The sequence below is a fragment of the Perca fluviatilis genome, chromosome 2 (genome assembly GCF_010015445.1).
Source record: "Perca fluviatilis chromosome 2, GENO_Pfluv_1.0, whole genome shotgun sequence".
Lineage (NCBI taxonomy): Eukaryota > Metazoa > Chordata > Actinopteri > Perciformes > Percidae > Perca > Perca fluviatilis.
Genome location: NC_053113.1, coordinates 6,833,239 through 6,846,086, shown reverse-complemented (window position 1 = coordinate 6,846,086; position 12,848 = coordinate 6,833,239). Strand labels below are relative to the sequence as shown.

Sequence of the window (12,848 nt, the reverse complement as noted above, 5' to 3'; positions counted from 1 at the left end):
ACACAAAATATTAATTTAAAAGGCTTTTATTGATTAAAGTAAAACTCTACGGTCTGTTATTGCTGTAACTGACCAATCAGAATCACAGGTATTCACCAAAGTGTGTAGTGCAGGTACAGGTTTACCGTAGCAGGAAATGGATGGAGAGGATTAGTTGTGAGTAACGCGCACAACCCAAACCAACACTGACGAGAATGATGATTCTTTCACAATAAAACCACTTTATGCAACATGTTCCTCCTCCCTTTAAAAACAAATACTAAGTCACCTAACAAGCTACAGGACAGAATACCTGCTTTCCAGGTACAAGTACTGCATGTCTGTAACATTTAAAGGGTCATTATTTCAACCTGGACCCTATTTGTTCCATGTTTGTATGTCTTAGAGCCTATTTTAACATCGAGGGAAGGGGACTACTATGAAAAATAGCCTTTTGGCTAATATTGGCTTTTTACCACCCATGGGAAATCATGTGTTTTACTAATTTGCACTGTCGCCTTTCATAAAATAAAATAAACTGAACTGAACTAAGTTTCTTCTAAGTAAGACGAAAACAAGCTGCTGCCGCGTACACACCCCTAAAAACAGAAGTACCGCTGTATTCCTAAAAAGGGTCAACGCTTGTTGCAGGAGAGATACCTTTTGAAAGACAATTGTGTACCCTTCTCTGTCATTTTGACGGCTTAAATTAGTCCAAAGGTCCAGTTCTGGCCTCTTAAAAACCAACACTGTACTCTTAAAGGAACATATTAAAAAGTGTACCTGTAAGGCCAGAAATGTTCTGGACTTGTAGCTCCATTTCTGAGTGTGTGCTCAATACTGGACACACTTTTCTTGTTGTTCCTATCGGTCACTCTGACACAAACACATGGAAAAATAGCCTTTATCCCATTGTTGTCCTTCGGTCCCAGTGACCGAAGGACAACACAAGGATTATGTACTTCCATTTACTTTGTTGAGAATTGCTCTCTAAACAAGGGTTAATACAGCACCTTAGTTCTTGTTTGTACAGCATTTTGGTCAGCTTAAACTGTGTTTAAATGTGTTCTAGAAATAAACTTTACTTACTTACTTTAAAAGAACCCGGTTTTAGAGAGCAATTCTCAACAAAGTAAACGGAGGCTACATAATCCTTGTGTTGTCACTGGGTCCTAGGACCAGAACATAAGGGGTCTATGCAGTAGGTAAGCCTTATAAAACTAACTTTCTGTCATATCTGCTGAAACTGACCCTATGTTCCAGTAGAACTACATGAAGCTCCTCTGGCTCCACCTACAGCCTGGAGTGGGATTTACAAAAATCCACAGCTCCCTGTTCAGATGCACCAATCAGGGCCAGGGGTGGGGGTGTCTAACTGTGTGTCAATCACTGCTCATGCACACACATTAGGCTCGTTCGAGATGAGCCAGATCTCGGCAGAATCGATCACCGGCGATCCGGCCCAATGCATGCTGGGTAGATTTGTGTCCGACTTGATCCCGACTTGCTCTGACGTCCACGCACGCGTGGCAACGATAATCTCCCCGAGACCAAAGCGGCGCAGTTCTGAGAGCGGAGGTAGCGCAGTTGCTTTTCACCAACTGCAAGAGCCAGGCGGGCGCATGGTGGACCCAGTGCATGCTGGGAACGCGACCCTCTCAGCTGATCGAACAGCTGATTGGTTCAGAATCGACTCAACATGATGACGTTTTATATAAACTTTTTATTGATTTTGAAATGGAGGGATTTTAACTGTGATTTGTCTGATTTAAAGGCTTATTCTGTACAGAACACATGTTGTGAGGCTGATAGTGATGTTTAGAAGTCAGAGAGACTCAATCTGTTCAGATTACAGATCATCTACAGTCTGTTGGTAATTAAAATCAGTAACAGATCACATGTAGAGAATTTTGAGAGCTACTCTGTCATAATAAAATTAACTGGAGACTGTGTAGGAGCTGATATATGGGTCTGATAACATTTTATTAAATCCGAATCGGACCGAACAGACCACAGTGTTTGTGTCACTTCCTGTTGAGCCTGAAGGCTGCTGTCAGCTGCTGGAGTCAGCTGGAAAACTGTTCGACTTGAGAGCGGACTTTTGTCACCGCCCCCGCTGCTGCCGCCTGCTCTGGTCTACTTTACAGGCGAGGAGCAGTTCATCTCCAACGAGCCTATTAATTCTCCCTTGTTGGGAGAGGGGCTTAGGAGACCGTTTTGGCCTTTAAGCGGGAAGGGGAAGGGACTGAGAAGTTGTCGATATTCAATTTTCTATTTTTTTCCCTACCATCCTACCTACAGCACCTTTAAGATATCAGAATCAGTTTTATTGACCAAGTCAAAGTTAACATAAAACAAGGAACTTATCTGCTTTGTTTTTTATATAAATAACTCAATTACCAAGTACATGGAAACTTCTTCTTAGCGTACCCAGATTTAGAGAGAAATCTCCATTTGTTTTGGTTTTTCTTTTGGAAGATGATGAAATCATGAAAACATGTTTGCTCTGCAGTCTGTAAATGATTCCTGCTCATTAAGAAAAACTGAGGAAATGTATTAAATATTACTAGCTTTCACACAGTTTTTTCTGTTTAAAACATGTGTTCCACCTTGATCTGGGAACTCTGATATTCTCAAGACTACGCCCGCCCCATGAACAGCTGACAGACTGAGACAGTCATCTGTCCCCAGGACCAGACAGCTCTACGATGCTTCACTAAGGGAAGAGGAGAGAGAGACTTCTCTGGATAGTCTGTCTGTCTCTCCTCCCTCTCCTCCACTTCCTCTACCTCCTATAACAACAGTGATGTACTGACTGTCCACTGCGCCCACTGTTTACTGCTTACACCAGTGTTTTTCAACCCTTTTTGAGCCAACGGCACATTTTTCACATTAAAAAAATCCCGGACACACACCACCAACCAAAAATGTTACAAACAGGACACATTGTAGCCTAATAAGATCAGAATCTGCATTTTTCCTTTTTAAAAATGTATCCATCACTTTTGCAGCCTTACATCGATGATCTCGGCCCTACTACTTACATCCTGTCACTGCGGGATGTGCACGCAAAGGTGGCAGTAATTCTATTGTCTTAAATCAACGAGGTCATTATTGCGCTACACTGCCACCTACTGACACAGAATAGTATTTCATTTCTCTGCCAGTCATCACATTGCAGGCACAGATGCGTAACAATGGCAAATTATTTGCAGTAACTTAAATAAAAACATTTGTTGGACCAATTAAGTAAAATTTCTAACAGTACACAGGACGATCTCTCACGGCACTCTAGTGTGCCACGCCACAGAGGTTGAAAATCACTGGTTTACACTATCTACTGGCTATATCAGCCTATATGCTCAACCCCTCCCTCCCTCCTCCCCCAGCCTGACTGAGGTCTAACTTAATAACTTATTACTTGAACAATGGCTGTAACCTTATTACTTCCCTTGCACTATTGGATTTATTTGCACTACCACCATGACACATGGGATCAATAAAGTATCTATCTATCTTTCTATCTATCTATCTCTCTCTATCTATCTATGATGTTTCTTTGGAACATGATGCCTCTAGGGTTGAATTTTGGGCGTTTGCTTTGTTCTGATTCAGCAGCTGAAATGATTAAGTTGTTGGATTTTTCTCTCAGTTCGTTTGTGTTGACGCAGCAACTTTTAACAGCGCTCTAACGTTGGAAACATAAACTGTAAAAATAATGGCGCGTAGCATGCATGGTGTCGACGGCTGTTTGGTCAGAACTAAAGAGGGAGAATCAGCGTTGAGTTTTTATGCTCCACATATCTGGAACTAACTCCCAGAAACTATTATTCTACATAACTGCTCTTTAATGTTTTATATAAAACACGTTGGAACTGCCTTGTTGCTGAAATGTTCTGGAGAAATTAAATCTGCCTTGCCTTGAAGTCAAAGCTTTCGGACTTTTATTTAGATGTTTTAAAGAGCATCGTGTGTGGGGTGTCTGGGGGCAGACCTGGACCTGTCTGCCTGTCTGAACGGATGGACTGAGGCATGCGCGTGTGAGACGCAGGGGTCTGGACAGGATGTGGTCTTTCTTGCGTTGGTACTGGTCCTGCAGCATCAGACCCTGCTGGTGCTCCCTCTCTTCCTGAGCTTTCTGCTGGAAAGTTGTCAGTGCGGTTATTGGCGTGAGGTCGGTCTGGCCTTAACACTCCGCCCTCTGCTGCTGTCTGCAGGATGAAATCTCCAGTCACCTCTAATCATGGATGTATTAAGAGAACTGGATCCAGTGATCAGCGGGAAGCCCGCACGTTCCAATGAGAGTGCTCAAAAGCGCATTAAGACAACATGGAGCTCGGCTCTTCCGCATTCTTGGCCCATGACGCGCCACGATGGACACGCGCACTAGCAACAATTTGTTTGTGTTGTCTCGAACCGGTAGCAACATGCTTCGTTCATGAGCGGCTCTCGTCTCTCTTACATGTGGCCAACTCATGAACTCGGCGTTTGATTGTATACAATATTCACTAACGCGAAACACTGTGTGTTCGTTGTTCCCGATCGTTTACATGCTTAGCTAAATAAACGATAGATGTATTTAGACAACCAAGGACATTTAATACTTATGTCGTACACTAGCTAGCTAGCAGTTAGCCTGCAGTTTGTTAAACAGCAGAGCTCATCCACGGCTTCATCTCTCATCCACGCGTTACAAGCTTTACAGCATACAGCCCCTCGGATGGATCAGAAGAGAGAACGCCATGTAATCACTATGTTTGTAGTAATCGTTATGTAGGCATGATCTTAATACAGCCATAGCTACCACCCCTGATGTTATCAACTAGCTAGCTAGCCGATAGCCCCGCCAATTTGGGAAATGCTAATGACGTTACATCCACGTAACAGGATTTACAGCATACATACATCCCTCGGATGTATCATAACTTCATAAGATAATACCATGGACGTATTAATAGAACACATGACGGAATTACAACCACTAGCTATATCCATTATTACAGCTAGCTACACTGAGCTCAGAGAACAGTCATGTGGGTCTGCTCGCGGCCATTAGCGCGGCGCGTATCATTTCAAATTTAATAATTCTGGATTCGCTTCTAGTGAATGGTTAAAATGTTAAAAACGTTAACGTTTTTAAACAAGGAGGACCTTTTCAGTGTTCGGGCTGGTAGGTTGATATACCCGAAACTAATTATCCGCGGAAATATAGACGTTTCTTTCTGGCCATGTAATGTCTATGTGAAAAGTCTTTCTTCGGCGGGTGTAGTACCCCAGTTCATCCGCTAAGCCCATGTTGCGGCATATAGACATGGCGCTCCTCCTGGGGCTTGGCTCTCAATCAGCCCTGCAAACTGGCGGCTACTTGGTTTGTGTACGTAAACCGTAGCAACACTCGAAAGCCGTAAACTGTCCCAAACTGCAGTAAAACCCTGAGACGCAGATTCTTAATGCGACATAAGACACAGGTATTGATCTAAAGATAGTATTTTCAGAAAAGGGAAGGTTTATGCCAGGCCAGCTGACAGTCCTTTCGGGCCCCACGAGATCTTAGATGGGCCCCCTCGCTGACTCTCCTTTCCCCTTGCTCTTCCTCTCCTTACATCTCTCACTGAAATTAGTGTGTAATCAGTCTCTGATCCATCCTGCTCAGACTCTCCGACAGGGCAGCGAGCCCCCCGCATCACTCTCTCTCTCTATCTCTCTCTCCTCTCTCACGGGTAGCCTGACTCTGTCCCTCCGTTTGCGAGGGAGCGGGGCCCTCCCGCATCACTCTCTCTGTCACCTGACTGCAGCTGGATCTCTCTCTGTCTCATCCTTACTGATGGAGCTACCAAACTCAACTGTTTCTGTCAAAGTTAACCTGTTGTGTCGGCTCTTATACGAGCTAATGGACGTTAACATTAGCGCTGGCCTGTTACGTTACGTTACAAGGCTCGTAAACGTTGGCTGCGCTGTTTCTTACTCCTCTCTACGGTGACAGTTCCAGCTTCACCGTCACCACCTTTTTAAATATTTGTTTAGAAAATCTCTAAGGCCTCTATTTTCTTCTTCTCTTTCTTTCCTTTCCGAGCCCGAACTTGTGCTGACCGGACATTTTGAGCGTACTGAACTTCAAATCAAGTGACAATATCAAATTTTGATCAGTGGCCAAACCATTTTTATGTTGGGGGTGGGGGTTCTTGACCACTTTTACCAGTGAAAATTAAGAAGAAAACAAATAAAAACGCTTTTATGTAATTCAAATATTATGCTACATATTTTTTTCCACCAAATAGGCCTATTTAAAAAAAGATTTTTAATTTCTTCCATAATTTAATGAGGGGCCCAGTTCTGTCCCCCTACTGTGGGCCGGGACAACATACCCGTTTGTCCCCCTATCGGCGTGGCGTGGTTTATGCTGTTAATAGTATATGAGAATGTAATCGGTGAGTTAAATAAAGTTGTCTCTGACCCGTCTTTTTCTCCTCATCGTCCATCAGCTTCATCTCTTCCATCGCTCTGTTCAGCTTGCTCTCTCTCTTTGGACAACTCCGCTCTGACTCTGAATGTTCAGCTCCACGCGCACACACCCACACACACACACACACACACACACACACACACACACAAAACATTCAGCAGTGACTCTGTATATCAGTATATCAGTGTCTCTGTGTCCCAACCAGCAGCAGATGACCTCTCCAAGAGTCAGGTTCTGTCTGAGGTTTCTGCCTGTATAATTTATTATATATAAAGGAAGTCTTTCCTCACTACTGAGAATTGTTGTGTCTCTGTAAATGATAGAGTGTGGTCTAGACCTACTGTCTCTGTAAATGATAGAGTGTGGTCTAGACCTACTGTCTCTGTAAATGATAGAGTGTGGACTAGACCTACTGTCTCTGTAAATTAAAATGTTTGGTCTTAATCTACTCTCAGAATGTTAGAGTGTTCTAGACCTACTGTCTCTGTAAATGATAGAGTGTGGTCTAGACCTACTGTCTCTGTGTAATGGTAGAGTGTCGTCTAGACCCACTGTCTCTGTAAATGATAGAGTGTGGTCTAGACCTACCGTCTCTGTAAATGATAGTGTGGTCTAGACCTACCGCTCTCTGTAAATGATAGAGTGTAGTCTGTACCCTACTGTGTCTGTAAATGATAGAGTGTGTGGTCTAGACCTACAATCTCTGTAAATGATAGAGTGTGGTCTAGACCTACTGTCTCTGTAAATGATAGTGTGGTCTAGACCTACTGTCTCTGTAAATGATAGAGTGTGGTCTAGACCTACTGTCTCTGTAATATGATAGTGTGGTCTAGACCTACTGTCTCTGTAAATGATAGAGTTGGTTCTAGACCTACTGTCTCTGTAAACTGAGATAACTCCTGTTGGGATCTGACACTAGAAATACAACCTATAATTGAATATAGAAGTGTATAGAGGTGTGTGTTACGTTTGTGTAGTATCTGCAGACTGCAGCCTCCATCACTTCCTTCATCAGTCTGTTTCTGGCTTCTCTCTGCAGCCGGCTCTGCTCCTGTCTTACTCCACACCTCCTTCAGTTTGTCCTCCATCAGCTGCTCCTGTCTCCCTCTCCTCCCTCCTCTGTTTCTGCAGCTCCGGCTGATAAATACTGACGGTAGCGCTGCTCCTTCACGCAGCTCCACCTACACACACACACACACACACACACACACACACACACACACACACACACACACACATACACACACACACACACACACACACACACACACACACACACACACACACAAACACAAACACACAACACACAATAAACCAATCAGAGATCATCTCCCATTCTATAAACCTTCAGGCGCGTTTGGACCTTGGGAGCATGCTGTGATGGATGGAGGATTTGCACCATAATTTTTATCACTCCCAGAATGCACCTGAACACACCTCCCTGTAAGACCAGCAAGCCCAGAATGCACCTGAAGCACACCTCCCTGTAAGACCAGCACCCCCAGAATGCACCTGAACACACCTCCCACACAAACTGCAAGACCAGCACCCCCCCCCCCTCGCTACAACCACGCCAGAATGCACCTGAACACACCTCCCTGTAAGACCAGCACGCCCAGAATGCACCTGAACACACCTCCCCTGTAAGACCAGCACTCCCAGAATGCACCTGAACACACCTCCCTGTAAGACCAGCACGCCCAGAGACACAGAAGACCAGCACGCCCGGCCCCTCAATCATCTGCAGTTACAGTGACTCCAGGTGTGTTTACCTTCCTGTGAGCAGCTTCCTGTTTGTGGTCCGTTTCCTGTTGCAGCAGTGTGTGCAGGATGCTCAGTCCAGCTCCAGCTGGTCCTGCGTGCTGCCAGACAGCGCTTCATCTTCAGCCGGAGACCCTGATCCAGCTGCCTCCGGTTCCTGATGCTGCTGCTGCAGAGTCTGCTGCTGCTCACGCTGCAGCTGGAGCTGCTGCATCTGCTGCTGCTCACGCTGGAGGACACACACACACACACACACACACACACACACACACACACACACACACACACACACACACACATACATGCTAACATTCTCCTGCTGCTCACGTTGGAGGACAAACACACACACACACACATTCACAGCACACACACACACACACACACACACACACACACACATATATTAACATTCCTGCTGCTCACGCTGGAGGATACACACACACACAAACACAAACACAAACACCACACACACACACACACACACACACACACACACACACACACACACAACCACACACACACAAACTGTTAAGTTTGTTTGAGTTCCTGCTATTTCTTCTGTTGACGTTCCAAGTTAATAACCAAACTAAACAGAGCAGCTCGCCCCTCCCCATTTTTCAGTAACTGTTATGACGTAACTGACTAACTATTAATAACTCCCCGTCCCTTCCCCAACCATCTTGTCGGTGATTGGCTGGAACGTGGTGTGTTGTATTTTGGTGCACAGCCTGTGCCCCTAGTGTCTGTTTGACGTTTACGAGCCCTGTGTTGTCTCCCGAGACCGGGCTGTTTCACGGTGTGTTCAGGGACCAGGCAGCTAGCGGCTCAACGAGGGATGCCTACCATTGAGACTAAAATGAAATCATGCTGAAACCATCAGGAACTCATAGTGCACCTTTAACATCTCCTGCTGCGGGCGGCCACTGAAGGAACACAGAAACATTAGATCAACAATTTTGATAATCAGACTCTTTTCTATCAAAAAATTGGGCCTTTTTTCCAAAAGTATTCTGACTTTTCTTTCAAAATGTTCCAACTTTTTTTTCTTTGAAAATATTTGACTTTTTTTCAAAATTATTCTTTCAGTGTTCTGTGTTTTATTCTATAAATCATATATCTCTATATATACTCTATATGTAGATATGAATGCACATGTAAACATTAAACCAGAAGTGTCAAACTCAACTTCCCAGAGGGCCACACTAGAAGAAGAGAATCACATCGAGGGCCAGACATGGAGAGTTTAATGACATATTTTTATTTCATTGAAAAGTCAAATATCTTCTTACTGTAGGGCGCATTTTCCGGCCATTTTGTAGCTTTTTTCAACATTTTTGTTTGCTTATTCCATCTTCTTTGTAACTTTCTTACAATTTGTTGTTTCTTTTTTAGACTTTAGACACTTTTTTTGGACACTTGTTGAATTGTTCTCGACATAAAGCCCAACAAAGTCAGCAAAAAACTTCCTAAGCCATCATAGAATTTAGCAAATCAAGAAAACACTTTCCCCTCTTTTGATTTGGCGCACAAGCGCCGACATGTATTGTGAACCTAAATTGATATAATGGGCGGATCAAAATCTATAGGGCGGGTTTGGCCCACGGGCCTCAAGTATTACTACATGTAAACTGTAAACTCTGATGATGTAATATATGTAATATAATAACAGACCATGTGATGATGTAATCTATGTAATATAATAACAGACCATGTGATGATGTAATCTATGTAATATAATAACAGACCATGTGATGATGTAATCTATGTAATATAATAACAGACCATGTGATGATGTAATCTATGTAATATAATAACAGACCATGTGATGATGTAATCTATGTAATATAATAACAGACCATGTGATGATGTAATCTATGTAATATAATAACAGACCATGTGATGATGTAATCCATGTAATATAATAACAGACCATGTGATGATGTAATATATGTAATATAATAACAGACCATGTGATGATGTAATATATGTAATATAATAACAAACCATGAGTGCAGCCTCCTCCTCTCTCAGCTCTTTGTGTTTCTGTCTCTGCTGCTCCGCTGCCTCCATCTGAGTCCTGATGGCCCAGCGTCTGAAGGTTCCTGTTCTGCTACGCTGAGCTTCCTGCTCCTCTTTCTGGTCTTTGGCTCGCGGTCGGCCTCCCACAGCTCAGCAAACAGCTGTTCTTCCTGCCGCTGGCGCAACAGCTGCTGCTGCCGACTCTCCAGCTGAGCTGCTCGGCTTCAAACACACCTGCTGCTCTCAGCTGGCTCTGGACCGTCCTCAGCTCCTCACACTGGTCCCTGGTAATCAGATTACTTTACTACAGGACACATACTGGTACACACTGGTCCCTGGTAATCAGATTACTTTACTACAGGAAATACTGGTACACACTGATCCCTGGGGTTAGAGACAGTAATCAGATTACTGCAGGAAACATACTAGTACACACTGATCCCTGGAGTTAGAGACAGTAATCAGATTACTGCAGGAAACATACTAGTTGTACTGAATTCCCACTGTTCCGACTTAGGTGGCAGTATTAGTAGATAAAGGGACAGGCATTAGGCCAGGCAGCTAAGCCAAGACTGGGGTCCTTTACTACTGTGCTCTGTTTCAGTAGTGAGTTATTCCACTTCGGTGCAGCCAAGGAATGAACATTGTATGGGGAATGAGCACATGTAAGTTTGTTAAATAACCAGAACCTATGTTTCAGTCACTTAGATGTTCTGTGGCAGAGCTTTATTGGGTTTAAGGACGCATTTAGGAGAGTTTGGATTGTTGTTATTTCAATGAGTAGAGTTTATACTGTTTCTACATCACTGTTATTAAGCTAATGCTAACGCGTTAATGCTAACGTGCTAATGCTAACGCGCTAATGCTAACGGGACAGTTTTTGTATTCATTTGGCATATGACATGCATTCATTTTGCTGTCACATTGACCCACTATTGTTTTCTACTCTGATTATTATTTCACAGATACCATACATCCGTAGATACATATACCATACAGGCATCATACCACCTTTCTACATAGCCAGAAGCTGTTCCTGCCTGTTCAAACCACTCGTCGTACGAACTTTGAGTAAAGTTAAGTGGAATCAAGACCTCTGCCCCTGTGTCTATCTCTCTAACCGGAGACCCATTGTAGATGAGGAGCCGGCCTGTAACCAGGATTTACATATTCAGTTCAGTACAATCTTACATTGCTTCGGAGCCGGATATCCTTCACCTACAGTGGAACAGAATGGCAGAAAAGGAAGCAGCAACAGTCCTACCGACAATACTCAGACAGAGAGGCAGACAATCTTCCTGCACACCTGCAGATTATCAGGTGAACCTACCTCAAGCCTTGCTCATGTCTAAACCTCCTAGTGCCATCCCCTTTAGATTCATCAATGTGGGGACCCACCTCTCTCTGACGGTGACCGTTGCAGCGCTGTGGGCACCAGATGAGGATTGGATCAGAGAACACAGGATGTAGTAGGCAAAGCAGAACTGTCCGTCTCTCTAGCCAGTTGGTGGAGGAGTTTGGACGTCAGCATTCCCGCAAGAGGAAGGACAGCACGGAAGTGAAGCGGATTCAGAGGAGGATGGCTCCTTATCTGTTGGCTCTATCAAATTCCCACGCACTTCCGCGCCATAGCTCCCACACCCCTGCCTATGTTCCCAGATCAACACAAGTGGAGTAGTATTGCTTGGGATTATGTCCACCTTCCTGCATTGCAGCCAGGCCGCCCGTGTCCACACTGTGTCTCCAGTGTATCCACTAGTGTAAGGAATGAGCTATACATCCTCGTTTCCACGCGTTGCTCTCGTTACTCATACAACCACCAGTTTCAACCCATCATAGGACAGATGCTTATAACTAGTCAAAATCTCCAGCTGCTTTAAGTACAGTACCAGTTTGCAATACCTGTACCGCACTTCATCCTTCATCCTTAACACAGTCAATGCCAGTTGTTGCACCTACAGTTAAACAATCCGGATGGGTGATCCTACACAGCCAGAACTACGTACCGAAGTCAACCCCGTCCCACCTACTCTTATGAGCACCAACAGCAGCTGCACGGCAGGTTAGTCGTAATGTACCAACATGGTCATCAGCCATGAGCCCTACCACAGCGTAGCGGTGGGTTGGCACGCCTATCTAGCTCGGGCAGTTGCTTGGCGTTGCACGGCCTTCCCTATAATCTGCCCTATCCCCACGCTCAGGCGGCTATTCAGCCATTGCAGCCTTCCCTATCATCTGTCTTATCCCCTCAATATGCTGTACACATGTAACCAAGCTCAACTGTTTAGCCTGCTGAGCTGTTGGAACGTTCTTGGGGTCTCATGGAGAGCTGGTTCTGCTCGGAAGAAGCCGCCCTAATTGCCAGGCTTGCCGCCATCCGCCTCAACCCTACACTTTACTGCAATGCAAGCCCCTACAGCGAGATACTGGACGTCTTATCCCAGCTTGCCCAGGGAAATCTGAAGATGCGTTCCTATCAATGTTGTGAGTAATGGAAAGAATCATTGCATACATAAGCAATTCTGGATGGCCGAGCCGAGCGTACCATCACTCCATATTGGCGTTTGCGGAGAACTTGAGTCCATGGCCCTCAGAACAGACAGGACATTGCTCACATCAAGCGAAA

General features: G+C 44.5%; 1 pseudogene; it reads right to left on the bottom strand.

The window, feature by feature from the left end:
• Positions 1–3,936: 3,936 nt before the first annotated feature.
• Positions 3,937–12,848, bottom strand: part of LOC120545517 — a 9,753-nt pseudogene continuing 841 nt past the window's right edge.